Source organism: Leucoraja erinacea, chromosome 5 (assembly GCF_028641065.1).
Source record: "Leucoraja erinacea ecotype New England chromosome 5, Leri_hhj_1, whole genome shotgun sequence".
NCBI lineage: Eukaryota > Metazoa > Chordata > Chondrichthyes > Rajiformes > Rajidae > Leucoraja > Leucoraja erinaceus.
Genome location: NC_073381.1, coordinates 26,181,410 through 26,196,015, shown reverse-complemented (window position 1 = coordinate 26,196,015; position 14,606 = coordinate 26,181,410). Strand labels below are relative to the sequence as shown.

Below are 14,606 nucleotides of genomic sequence, written 5' to 3'. Positions count from 1 at the left end.
TCTGAACCAAGGTTTTCTTATTACTTCTGAATGTCATATGAAGGGAATGAGCTGCAGTGGAATGTAACCTGTTGATGAGAACATAGAACATAGTATAGTATAGCACAGGAACAGGCCCTTCAGCCCACAATGTTTGTGTCGAACACGACACTAAGACTAACTCATATCTGCCGGCAGATAATTCATATCCCTCCATTACCTGCATATCCATGTGCTTATATAAAAGCCCACTATTTTATCTGTCTCCACACCACCCTCAGCACTACATTCCTGGCATGCACCACCCTCTGAGTAAAAATACATGCCAGCTTATCTACTTTAAAGTTTTTCCCTCTCATCTTAACGTTATGCTCTCTACTATTTGATATTTACAACTTGGGAAAAAGGTTCTGACTGTCTACCTTTCATAATTTCATAAGCTTCTATAACACCTCCTCTCAACCTCCTGCATTCCAGTGAAAATAATCTAAATCTGTTCAAGTTTTCCTTGTAGCTAATACCCACTAATCCTGGCATCGTTCCGGTAAACCTCCTCAGCATCATTTCCAAATCCTTCACATCGTTCCTGCATCAGGGCAACCAGAACACACATAATATTTCAAATGTGGCTGAACCAAAGTCCTATAAAACTGCATCATGACTTTGTGACTTATATACTCAGTGACCACTAGTGAAGGCAAGTGTACAATATGCTTTCTTTACAACTCTACCTATTTGTGTTGCTACTTTCAGGAGTCTTAGACCGCAAGATCTCTCTATATCTCAATGTTGGTAAAGGTATTGCTATTAAATGGATATTTTCCCCTTAGATTTGTTCTTCCAAAGTGTAACATCTCACTAATACGGATACTGTCAGTGGCTGTGTATTAAATAGGATCAGAGTTACGTTTGCTTGCTTTATAAATTTGTACTACATTTACTCTACAGCTGGTGTAATTTAAGAATAACAATCATTGTATAACGAGGACAGAAAATCCATTTATAGCTATTACACGTGAAAAGCCTTGGCCCAGTCTCCGGCAAATTTATAAATCTCTCCTTATTAAATAAGGCAAACAGCATCAATGACAAATGACTGAGTCAATAAGATAAAATGTCTTTCAGTGGATCAGAATGGTGGATAAAGTTGATTTATAACTCCTTATCCTTGTTTGTCTTCACATTGCTAAAATCACATTTGGTTGATAAGATGCCCGTTCGTTAATTGCTTCGTTAGGTAAGTAATGGATAATCCCATGAAAAGTGACACATATATTTTGTGCAATGCGTACGTGCTTTTATTGTTATAGCATTCTGATATTGTCCCAAAATTAAGTTAAAGTGAATTTCAATAAAATTTTGGATATCCCCTCCCCTCTTGCCACCACATCAAATCTCAATTGGCCTCTACTTCCTTAGAAAGATTTGAGTACTTGAGTAAAGAGGTCTTCTGCTGTTGTACAGGGCCCTGGTGAGACCACATCTGGAGTATTATGTGCAGTTTTGGTCTCCTAATTTGAGGAAGGACATTCTTGCTATTGAGGGACTGCAGCGTAGGTTCATGAGGTTAATCCCTTGGATAGGAGATCAGAAGACCAGAACCAAGGTCACTATCTGAAATAAGGGGTAGGAAGTGTTAAACTGGGACGTGGAAATGTTTTCATTCAAGGAGTGGTGAAACTTTGGAGTTTTCTTCCGCCAAGGGCCGGGGAAGCTGAGTTGTTCATCCAGAAGAAGGAGAGTTGTTTCCACTGTATTGTATTCACTGGTGGGGAAGTCTGAAAGGAGAGGAGATACATGCACAAAATAAGGGAGCAGTCATGTAAAACCGAGGCACATAGGATTTCTCCTCACAGAGGGTAACTAATCTCTGGAATTGTTCATCTTTTAAATGATCAGGCAAATTGAAACTCTGGGGAACTGTCAGGAAAGAGGAGTGGGAGCCTGAGGGAGAGCAGCCATGATCGTATCAATTGGCTAGGCGGATGGCAGCTGGCCTTCTCCTGTTCCAACTTTCACTTGTCTTTGCGTAGAGTTCTTTCAAAACTGAGATCAAATGAGAATAACGGGCTCAGGAAGATGATGCTGAGGTAGATCAGTCATGATCTAGGCGAATGGCAGAACAGCCTAGAAGGCCCAAATTACATACATCTGCCCCCACAACCTAGGAACCTATGTTCAATGACTTCAGCTGAGAGCTTGATCCAAATAGTATAAAATGTCCACATGATATCGGTGATACTTGCACATCATTTCCTAAATATTGACCCAGGTAAAAAAAAACCTTGCAAACTGAAGCACTGAAAGTGGCAGGGATGAGAAATCCTTTGTTGATTAATCTGCTAGATCCAATTTTAAGTGCAATGACACTAGTGTTCCTCGCAACTAATTATTGTTAAACGACAAGCTAGTAAATGTCTGGCAGGAACTGCAGTATTTAGGGTGATACCATTTCCAATGATCCATCACTGAGCTGTACCCAAAGTCAGTCTTATTCTGGAGCTGCTCCATTGTCAGATTTTTCTGTGGCATTTAAAGATAGCAACTGATGGATCTTCTCCTTATCCAGTTAGCCTGTTTAAAAGGTTATGGCTTTGGGCAGCCATTTGACTTATCAACAAAAGTTTGTTTTTTGTTTTGCTTTACTGATTTCATTAAATGCCGAGAAGTCACATGATGAAATGGTGTTGACAGAGTGACAACAGACCTGCTGGTGTTTAGAGAATCAAAAATCCATACTGTTGTCAGTAACTTTGAGCTACTCTTCAACTTTGGGGATCAGACTTAAGGGCAGTTCCCAATTTGGCCGGGCTCACATGATTCATTTAGATTCAGTCTTGGATTGAGGGAGAAGGGAGCATTTCTTCACACCTTTCACCAGTGACCCCCAAAAACTGTATTTTTCCAAAATTCTTCTTTGTTTCAGCCCTTGATAAATGTTCTCTTTACAACGATAATATATGAATAATGTTAGAGACCAAACCATGTCCATCTCCCAAGCAGCAATGAACTCCCCTGCCACATCTGATACAGGCATCTCAAAGAGCTAGAGAGGTGTTGCAACTATTCTCTGTAAAATCTCATAGGTACAATGGAAAGATAAGTGAACATAGAGTCATAGACTTTACGATACTGCCATCGTGGAGTCTGTCCTCACCTTCTCCATCATGGTTTGGTTTGGCTCAGCCACCAAGCACGACACCCGGAGGCTGCAGTGAATCGTTCGATCAGTCGAGAAGGTTGTTGGCTGCAACCTTTCCCCCATTGACAAACGAAGTGAGCGGGCAAGATCATCTCTGACCCCTCTCCCCCTGGCCACAAACTCTTTGAAGCACTTCCCTCTGGAAGGCGACTTAGGACTGTCAAAGCCACCACAGCCAGACATAAAAACAACTTTTATTTCCGCGGGCAGTAGCTCTAATCAATAATCAAAAGTCTGTAGCCGCCTTTTGCTCTGGTATTTTATTTCATTCACATGTTTAAAAGTTTTATTCTTAATTGTTTACTGTATGTTGTGTTGTTATTTGTGAATGGAGCACCAGGGCAAATTCATTCAACATATGTGTGCATACTAGGCCAATAAACATTCATTTATAGAGTCTTACAGCGTGGAATCAGGCCCTTCAGCCAAATGCCTACACTGGGCAACATGTCCCATCTAGATTCAAAATTCAAGATTCAATTTAATTGTCATTTGGACCCCTTGAGGACCAAACAAAATGCCATTTCTGCAGCCATACATTACAAACAAATAAACCCAAACACAACATAATTTACCTTTTACATAAACATCCATCACATCCCTGTGATGGAAGGCCAAAAAAACTTATCTCTCCACTGCACTCTCCCCCCCCCCCCCCCCCTCGATGTCAGAGTCAAAGTCAAAGCCCCCGGCTGGCGATGGCGATTGTCCCGCGGCCATTAAAGCCACATCGGGTGGTAAGGTTTTGATTTGGAGCCCCCATTGCGCTCGCATGTTTAAACCGCGCGGGGCGTGATGTAGGCCCCGCTCCAGGAGCTCTTCAACCCCGCAACTCGGGCGGAGAAGTCGCCGTTGCAGGAGCTTCCGTCTCCCTCCAGTGACCGCGGGTTCCCGTGCTCCCGGTACCGCCGTCCACCAGACCCAAGCAGTTTGCAGCCTCCGAATCTCCGGAGGTAGGCCGCAGCAGCAGCAACGCTCCACCACCGCTCCACCCGCTCCGGACTCAGCCAGCACCGCGACGGTGAGGTGAGTCGTCGGCACCAGAGTCCCCGGTCTTCTCCTGTTGGAGGCCGCTCCTCGTTGCAGCCCCAACGACAACGGAGACCCAACAGAAAAGGTCGGGTCTCCCGTGCAGGGAGAGATTTAAAAGTTTACCCCCCTCCCTCCCACCCCACCCCCACCCCCCCCCCCCACACACACCCCCAACAAAAAAAATAACAAAAAACTACATGGAAACATAAACAAAAAATAATAAAAACGCGGACGGGCTGCAGAGGCCGCTGGTGACGAGAGTCGCGCCGTCTACACTAATCCCACACCTGCATTTGACCCATATCTCTCTAAACCTCCTTAAAAATGAGGAGAACCTCTCTCACTAACATCCCCTTGATCTGAGTGTATTCAGCTGACTACCATTTGGAGGTGGATAGTGTGACTCCCAGCTTAGGCACACAACTCAAAACTCCATTACAACAAGAAATAAGCAAGGAGTCATAGGAAATGCTCAAAGAATATTGTTTAGTCTTTGAAAAAACATCATATTATTTTTCACATCAACATCTTTGGCTATGGCCAATCAGATTGGAAAAGCAGCATTTAAAATGGCACATAAAGCCTTGAGATCTTTCAAAGGGAGCAGTCAGGAACCCACTATAAATGATGAATGTTAGCATTACCTCCCAAATTACTCATTTTCCCAATTAACAGTTCCTACGTGTGAAAGGGTCTGTAGGTGCCACAATGGGCTCATCAGTCATAGCGCCATAGATCTTTACAGCATGGAAATAATATCTATGGCCCAATTTGTCCATGTCATCCAAGTTGCCTAACTGAGCTGATCCCACTTGCTTGTGCTTGGTCCATATCCCTCCAAGACTTTCCTGTCCATTCACCCTAGAATTCATAGAACTAGAATGGAAGCAAGTTATCCCTGACCCTGAGGGGGCCACTTCAAAGAAATAAATCTTGCTATTAAACAGATCTGTCCAGGGAGATACAATACATCCAGGAGCCTGGAAACGTATCAGATTTGTCTGCATTTCTAAAGATTTTAGTTTCAATTTCAGTTTATTTTATTGTCACGTGTACCGAGGTATAGTGAAAAGCTTTTGTTGCATGCTAACCAGTCAGCAAAAAGACAATACATGATTACAATCGATCCATTAACAGTGTACAGATATATGATAAGGGAATAACATTTTGTGCAAGGTAAAGCCAGCAAAGCCCGATCAAGGATAGTTCAAGGTCATCAAAGAGGCAGATAGTAGTTGAGGACTGCTCTCAGGTTGTGGAAGGATGATTCAGTTGTCTGATAACAGCTGGGAAGAAACTGTCCCTGAATCTGGTGCCGTGCGTTTTCACACTTCTATACCTTTTGCCAGGTGTGAGAGGGGAGAAGAGGGAGTGGCCAGGTTGCGACTCATCCTTGACTATGCTGCTGGCCTTGCCGAGACAGCGTGAAGTATAAATTGAGTCAATAGAAGGGAGGTTGGTTTATGTGGTGGCCTGTGCTGCGTCCACAATTTGCTGCAATGGACATGGAGCTGTTCCCAAACCAAAAGCTGTGGTGCATCCCGATAAAATGCTTTCTATAGTGCATCTGTAGAGTCTTTCATGCTTGCATTTTGCAGGCTGTAGTTTAATGTAATGCCGACAGACTGGTGGATTTGCAGCTCCACATCTTGCGGTGGGCTAACACAATAGCAAGGTTGACACAAAATGCTGGAGTAACTCAGTGGGACAGGCAGCATCTCTGGATAGAAGGTGGTCACCCATTCATTTTATCCAGAGATGCTACCTGTCCCACTGAATTACTGCAGCATTTTGTGTCTATCTTTGGTGTAAATCAGCATCTGCAGTTTCTTCCTACACCATAGCTAGGTTACTGGGCTGATAATTTTGAGACCCTGATTGATGACAGAGATGCATGAGTTTCAACCCCATTATGTTTTGGAATTCAATAAAGGTAACAAATTCAGCATTGATGGTACTTAAGAAAGAAATAGATTGTAAAAAAAAAACTCATCCAGTTCACCGTCATTCTTTATGGAAGACAGTTTGCTACTCTTGCCTGGTCTGGCCAATTAATGACTTAAAAGATGCAGCTCTAGGCTTGAACCATAATGGGCTTGTCCCACTTAGGCGACTTTTTAGGCGACTGTTCAACATGTTGAAAATTTTTCGGCGACAGTGGCGACAATTTGGGCTGTCACAGTTTGTTGTATGTTGTCGAAGGTGCTGTCGTAGATTGTCGCCAGGTTAACGTAGGTTGTCGCCAGGTGACGTAGGTTGCCGCCGGTGCTGACTTGCATTGTCCTAGTTGCTGGCAGTCGCCTAAAAAATTGCCAAAGTAGGACAGGCCCATAACTGCTCTTTAGCAAATCACTCTGTTCAAGGGGAAGTTTGAGATTGGCTTTAACTACTGATTTTGCTGCCTGTGTCACCTACTGTGAATTAATAAATGTAAAAGAAACACATAGTATTCATTCCAACGGCGAGATATCTACTTTGAGGCTCGAGTTGGTTCTACAGTGAGTGACATAGCTCAGCGACAGTCCCTAGGGTTGCAGTTTGAGGTATTTACAGGGAAACCTGCTTTTTAAAAACCTAGACTAACGAACAAATTGTTGCATCTTTGACAATCCATAACTACACTAAGATATAAAGGCCAAATCCCGTAAATGATCAAAAGTCAGGCATCATCTGTGAGAGAAATGATGGATCAAGTTTATGATCTTTCACCAGTGCGGATAAAGGTGTATGATGAATGGTCGACTTAAGGAACTTGCAGATGCTGATCTGTCTTTTCTCCACAGATGCTGCTTGAATTGTTGGATATACCAAGAGTTTTCTATTTTTATCACCATTTTCAGGCATTTGGAATATTGTGTATTAGATTTATTCCAAGCTGTTTTCTCCAATTATATACACATTCAGCCTTAAATATAAAAACTGGGGACTGCGACAGAATGATCTCACCCACACAAATTCCTTCATGCAATGTATATTTACTTGTCATGTCAGGGCATAATATAACTGTATAAATATTTTCACTTCTAATGCCTTACTCCTTACATTCTTGTTAACAATCCTCTCTGACATCAATTTCTTGGCATGCATTACATTTTTTTAAAACAAACCTGTTTTTATATGCATACAAGTCCTGCATTGTTACTTGGCAGTAATATTCTTGTCTCGCTTTTATACATCGTAAGTTCTGCAATAAAGTCTGGTCCTCTCACCAGGACCTTTGGATCATTAATATAGAGTTGCCCCTTGCAGTGATGTACTGTCCCGCAGTTATCTCTTTCGCACATTTGATAACTTTCCTTCTCAGCCAAAATTCTCCTCACATTTCTTTGCAGCTGAGCTCCAAGGGTTTTGCAAGCTTATTTAAGGAAATTAGTTTTCTCGAATGGGCTGCCATGCCACTTTAATAAATTCACATTGTGGCGGGATTAACAGACTGACAACATTTATAACTGGTGAAATAACTCCTTAACTGATTGAGAAGTATTAAAGTATTTCTTTTACATGCATGTTGTGATTGACTGCTGTTTCGGCAAACAAAACCGCATTCATTAGAATTAGATCTTTCAAATCATGTTTTATTGCAGTTTTATAAACGAGTCATAAATGAAGAAAAAAAATTGACTATTCTGCTTTTAAAACAGCAAGAACAAAATGCTCCCCCAAGTAATTATTATGTATTTGGACAAGTACTTTAGTGTGCTGTCAAGAAATCAAAATGTAAGCTATTTATCTGGAAGGTGACTGATAGAATGGAAAATATAGTCATAAGCAGAGAAGATTGTAGGCCTCACCATTGGAAAAACTGTATAATGATTCACAAAGCCAACTATAAGCTATCTACATTTATAGGTGTTTGATAATCATACTTTCCCACATACTCACAAGTTAACTGCTGTTTCAAATTGTGGAGAGAATTACCCATTTAGTCAAAATCCAATTCAAAGGATGTGATTCTCTAGTTTAAAGAATCTAGCCGATAAAACCATGTCAAGCACTGTCATAATATTGCAAATGGAAAGTTAAACATATGTTACGTATCTGTAGTCGATTGAATTGTAGATTGTTTTAAGAGTAATTGACACCACAGGTTTATAAAAGTGATCAGGTTAAATAAAGAAGGCCAAGTTAATTCAGCCATATGAAACCAAGCAAGTGTTAATAATCTTAGAGATTCAAATGATGGGATCAAATGCAAATGAAACTTTCTGTGGTTTATGCTACTTCTTGGAAGTTGCTCAAATTACTCAGATAGTTTCTTTTGTCAACGCACTCTTAACTTTCATGCATCACCTACAAAATTGATGTAATGTTTGATAAAGGTGCAGATATGGGTAATTTCATAACAGAATTTTTACCATTCCACCAATGTTCTGAACACATGGTAGCTGGGAATAACTGAATGGCTTTTTTTTGTTCCGTGCCCAATACCTCTAGTTTGATCAGTGAAACTAGGTCATCTTTTCAAAGAAAGACACAAAATGCTGGAGTAAAGGGGCTGTCCCACTGCGGCGATCTAATCCGCGAGTTAAGAAGAGTGCCTTTGACCTTCAAACTCGAGGGCACTCGCCTGGAAAACCTCGAGCTGGATCGACCGTCCACGTTGAAACCACGAACTGGAACTACTGACCACACACACACACACACACACAAACACATCGCAAAGACGGGGACCAGAGAAAGCGGGGGAGCGCTGTCTGAAATTCACACCCGCGATGAAGAGGAGGAAGAAGGGGAAAAAGGCTGCCACAGTGTATGGTAAGTCCTTTACAGAGCGCAGAGGTGGGGACTGCGGGGGGGGGGGGGGGGGGGGGGGGGTGGGGTGGAAGAGAGAAGTGGAGAGAAGGGGAGAGAGAGAAGGGAAAAGGGAAAAGGGGAGAGAAGGGGGGTGGGGGTGGATGGGAGACACTTTAAGAAGTATATTCCTGCTAAAAATGCAAATCTTTTAAAGTTTATTTCTTTTTAAATGGCTCACAAACAGTGTTTGAGTTGATTTTGTAGTAAACCGGAACCGGACGACTCGCAGGGTGATTGACAGGGGGGACTTTTTGTGCGTGATTATAGCAGGCATTTTACACTACCGGTCGATTTTCCCTGGCTCCTGAGGTTTCTGAGCCCCCGGGGCCCCGCACTCAAAATGCCCGGTCAGTGAAAGAGATTGCCTACGGCTGCCCTCAACTGCCTGTAACTAAATAGCGACCCCACTCCACTGCACTATGAGTCAAAAAGAACCACGCCGACTACATTTTACTCGCGGAAAAATTTTCAACATGCTGAAAGATTTTCCGCGACCTAGCTGAGGCCACAAGTATTCGGGAACTTCCCTCGAGCATGAAGGAGAGTTCCAGTGACCTCATAGGACCCCCTCGAACCTCGTGTCGATCATGCTGCAAGTTTGAGTCGAGGGCAACTCATCGAAACTCGCAGATTAGGTCGCCGCAGTGGGACAGCCCCTTAATAAAGTCTAATCTAATCTAATCTAATCTAATCTAATCTAACTCAGCGGGTAACGGCAGCATCTCTGGAGAACATGGATAGGTGACATTTTGGGTCAGAATCCTTCTTCAGAAACAACCTTAAATGTCACCTATCCATATTCTCCAGTGATACTACCTGACCTGCAGAGTTACTCCAGCAATTTGTCTTTCTTTGGTAAACAAGCGTGTGCAGTTCCTTCCTACTTCATCTTTTCAAATATTGGTTAACAAGAATGACAAAATGATCCATGCTTCACAATGTTCATAGGTTTGCAGTTTTAAAAATTGCATTAATAAGTTATAAAGCAAAGTAAATAAAAGTAAATATTAATTTATTGATTGATATATTAATATCTTATAATTGATCTTCACCAAAACCACAAAATTGAGTATATTGTATGGTCATACAACTATCATTGTGGATTATCAACCTCAATCAGTTTGGAATATCTGTCACTTTTTAATAGTTGAAGAAAAATAAACAAGTCCAATTTGGATGTAAGAAACTGTGAGAAATTATTCCGAAATTTGAAAAGTTCTCCGTTTTCCAAGAGAAATTATGTTCCAATCGACATTCCATTTCAAGATCTAGAATGTGTGTGCTGAAGGTTGCCAATAGTAATTTTCGGTAATGGAGTCAATTTTTCTAATAGGAAAACTATTTATGGGGATGTATTACCAGGAAGAATGGGTGGAGACCTGGCAGTCAATTTTGCTTCAGTTTAATGCAGGGTTTTTCATACACAGAGAGGAAATTAATCTCCATTGGCACATGGCAATCTGTTGAAGCCTTGCCATCCATACAGGAAGGAGAGGAAACTGTTTCTGGCCTCATGCCTTCTTTTGCAGATGCCCCAATGCATGTGTCAAGGGTTTCTCCACCTCCAGCTGTGAAAGTCAAGGAACTTTCCACATCTCTGCTCAGTATTGTAAGGAAACTGCATTTCAGCTTAGTATCCCTAGGAAACTCTGTGGGATACTGAGGTACACTGTTAAACTCCATCTAAAATTATGACTTTCATCAGTTTGTGAATGAAATAACTCGTGGAATCCTCCAATGCCCTTTCAAAAGCGTGGTAATTTATCAATGGTCTTTAAAACAACTTGAGGACATAGATTTATGACAAGGGGTGAGAGATTTAGGGATCTTAAGGGTCCTTTCTGACCAGTATGATCAGTATGATGGAAGCAGAGATGCTGACACCACTTTAGATGTGTCTGGATGAACACTGAAATGCCAGACATGTAAGTTTGTAGATGGAAGATGGGATCAATATGGTTGGGTTGGCACGAACATGGTGGCCTATTTCCATACACCATGGCTGTACAAAGAGTTCTCCAAGCTATTTCCTTCCATTTTCATTGTGAAATATTATCTGCGACATCCTTCCTGAATCATGGGCACCTCATTCATTATTCCCTGTTGAGGTTGAGGGAGGAGAATTACTCCCTCAGAATAAATGCCCTCTCAGAGAAACTCTTCTCACCCTGTTCTTCATCTCTTGTCTCTGAACCAAAGTTCTTGAAGTGAAAAATTTCCTTCAACCTTGCAAACATCGCACTCCTGATGTCAAGAATTTATAAGGCGTTAAGCATTAACAACAGCACAAAACACTAATTGAATCAAAAGACCAGTTGGTCAAATTTAGCCTGCAACTAACTTGCAGCCGTTAACATATTGAATTGCAGACAGACTGGAGCAAGGAGGAGGGAGGAGGGGAGTGGATGGCTGGTGACCTACTTCTGTCCCAATTCAGACATGCTTACAACTCAGTTACTCACCATCATACCGATAACACAAAGTGCTGGAGTGACTCAGCGGGTCAGGTAGCATCTGAGGAGGAAATGGATATGTGATCTTCAATATAGTTTATTTTCACAGTGAAAAGCTTTTGTTGCGCGCTAACTAGTCAGTGGAAAGGCAATACATGTTTACAATCAGGCCGTTTACATGATACGGAAATAACGTTTAGTGCAAGGTAAAGCCAGTAAAGTCCAATCAAAGATAGTCCGAGGGTCACCAATGAGATAGAGAGTGGTTCAGGACTGCTCTCTAGTTGTGGTAGGATGATTCGGTTGCCTGATAACAGCGGGGAATAAACTGTCCCTGAATCTGGAGGTGTGCATTTTCACACTTCTGTGATGTTTCGGGTGGGGACCGTTCTTCAGACAGAAAGGTCCGACCCAAAATGTTGCTATCCATTTCTGTTAAATTACTCCAAAGCTTTGTGTTTTATTCAAAATACCAGCACATCATGTTTTACTCATAATTGCAGCATCAGAGTGTCCTTGTGACATCCTATTCTACCTACTCTGCAGTCTTCCAGTGGGGGGTTTCTGTGCTAATGTCCTTTTCAGTACTCCCTCTGGTGCTGTTCATGCTATGGATGAGCATGAGGCATGAAGCCTTAGTTTACTTTAGTTTAGTTTAGTTTAGAGACAAACAGGCCCTTCGATCCACTGGTTTGTCGCCGGCCAGCAATCCCCGCATATTAACACTATCCTACACCTACTAGGGACATTTTTTGCATTTACCAAGCCAATTAACCTACATACCTGGGTAAACAAAAATGCTGGAGAAACTCAGCGGGTGCAGCAGCATCTATGGATCGAAGGAAATAGGCAATGTTTCGGGCCGAAACCCGTATCAACAAAACGTTGCCTATTTCCTTCGCTCCATAGATGTTGCTGCACCCGCTGAGTTTCTCCAGCATTTTTGTCTACCTTTGATTTTCCAGCATCTGCAGTTCCTTCTTAAACCTACATACCTGTACGTCTTTGGAGTGTGGGAGGAAACCGACGATCTCGGAGAAAACCCACATGGGTCACGGGGAGAAGGTACAAACTCCGTACAGACAGCACCGTAGTCTGGATCGAACCCAGGTCTCTGTTGCTGCGTTTGCTGTAAAGCAGCAACTCTACCGCTGCACAACCGTGGCATCCTTGAAACAAATCAACTGCACCACATCTAAACAATGGATGCTGAACAATGGAAATTTTCTGCAAAATTGGTGTCGGTTTTTAATTCTGCAATAATTCACTTGTGAAAAGGAAAATACTTTTATCCTCATGTTTTTATTTAAAAAATGAAGAATTGAGCTCCCAATCACTAGACTGCACATCTACTTGAACTTTTGAACTCACATGATGGATTACTCATCACTGAACTTTCAGAGGTGGTGAGGTCTTTTTTCTAAACAAGATCTCTGTTTTCAAACCTTAGACGGGCAACAGTCAATGCTTTGTTCTTTTGCAAATTCTTACAAATGAGAAATTTAGCTGGATTTAATTCCAACTCACACACCTGAAACAAATTATCAGAGAAAAACAAGATTTGTTAAATCGGCGCAACAATTGTGCATCTGGGTTTGACTTAGCAGTGGAGATCAACGTTGCCTTTCATGAGATCAATTCTGTTTATTCACCACTGCACTGTTGAAATCAGTTGAAAAAAAAAAAATCATTGAAAAACCATGTTTAAAGATATCTCAAGAGAAGATTAAATCCACCTAAAGTAATTTGTTGTCAGAGCAGAAGCTTCATTTTAACACACACGAGCAGCGAAAATATTCAGTTCTGCGATCAAAGAATGTATATTGTTTTTAATTCAATTCAATTTTTGAACCTGATTAACATTGCAGGTTTGTCTTCATATATTGAAGTAAACAGCACCAATTTTGTTTTCTCTGATGGATTATTTGGTGTTTTTCCACCCTTTATTTTTGCTGGTACTTCGTACCCTACACATATTTTCCTTCTCTCTTGGAGCAGTAGCTGATTCTAGCTGCAGAAGGTCAGCCAACACATGGTGGGCAGATTCTTGCATTCAAAATTTACTACAGGGAAAAAAAATCTGATTCCACAATTTCACACAAGAAAATATTAATTCTAGTCTCTTTCAATGTCTTCCCCTAAACAAAACAAACAAGAGGACATGACTTCAGAATTAAGGGACAGAAGTTTAGGGGGTAATATGAGGGGGAACTTCTTTACGCAGAGAGTGGTGGCGGTGTGGAATGAGCTCCCAGTGGAAGTGGTGGAGGCAGGTTCATTGGTATCATTTAAAAAATAAATTGGATAGGCATATGGATGAGAAGGGAATGGAGGGTTATGGTACGAGTGCAGGCAGGTGGGACTAAGGGGAAAAAAATTTGTTCGGCATGGACTTGTAGGGCCGAGATGGCCTGTTTCCGTGCTGTAATTGTTATATGGTTATATGGTTAAAATAAATAAAAGAGTGGGCCCTTAAGCTTAATTTTTTGTATTCGGTGTTAGGCAAGCATAGAAACATAGAAAACTAGAAATTAGGTGCAGGAGTAGATTGTTCGAGCCTGCACCGCCATATGGCTGATCATCCAACTCAGTATCCCGTACCTGCCTTCAGCCATACCCCCTGATCCCCTTAGCCACAAGGGCCACATCTAACTCCCTCTTAAATATAGCCAATGAACTGGCCTCAAACTACCCTCTGTGGCAGAGAGTTCCAGAGATTCACCACTCTCGGCCTGTGGACTCAGGAGCTGCAGACTCCGGCAGCGGGAGGCGGCTGATCAGAAGGTCCGGGCCGCTGAGGAGGAGGATGTTCACCGTCGGGGTTCGGCGTCGGCGTTCTACCAGCCCGGCGTGAGGGCCTGAACATCGGGCCACCCGGGGCGGCGACTGCGGGTGCTCGGAAGGCCCCGACTACGGACCATCTGGACTATGGTGCCGTCCTCACCTGGGTGCCATTTATGTTTGACTTTTTGTGTTTTGTGCTTTGTTAAATTTTTAATTCAATTTCAATTTTATTTTTTAATATGTTTTATTATTTATTTATTATTTATTTTTATTATTTTTCTTGTGATTTTTTTTTTAACGATACTGCTGTACGGGAAATTCATTTCGTTGTCTCAAAGTGAGGCAACGACAATAAAATTTGA

General features: G+C 42.0%; 1 long non-coding RNA gene across 1 annotated transcript; it reads right to left on the bottom strand.

Annotated features, from left to right (window-relative positions):
• Positions 1-953: 953 nt before the first annotated feature.
• LOC129696844 (uncharacterized) lies at positions 954-12,804 on the bottom strand. Its single transcript, XR_008723414.1, has 3 exons — positions 12,456-12,804; positions 11,470-11,521; positions 954-1,757 (listed from the first exon to the last, which is right to left on the bottom strand). It is a non-coding gene; the product is annotated as an uncharacterized LOC129696844 (long non-coding RNA).
• Between the last annotated feature and the right edge of the window lie 1,802 nt (positions 12,805-14,606).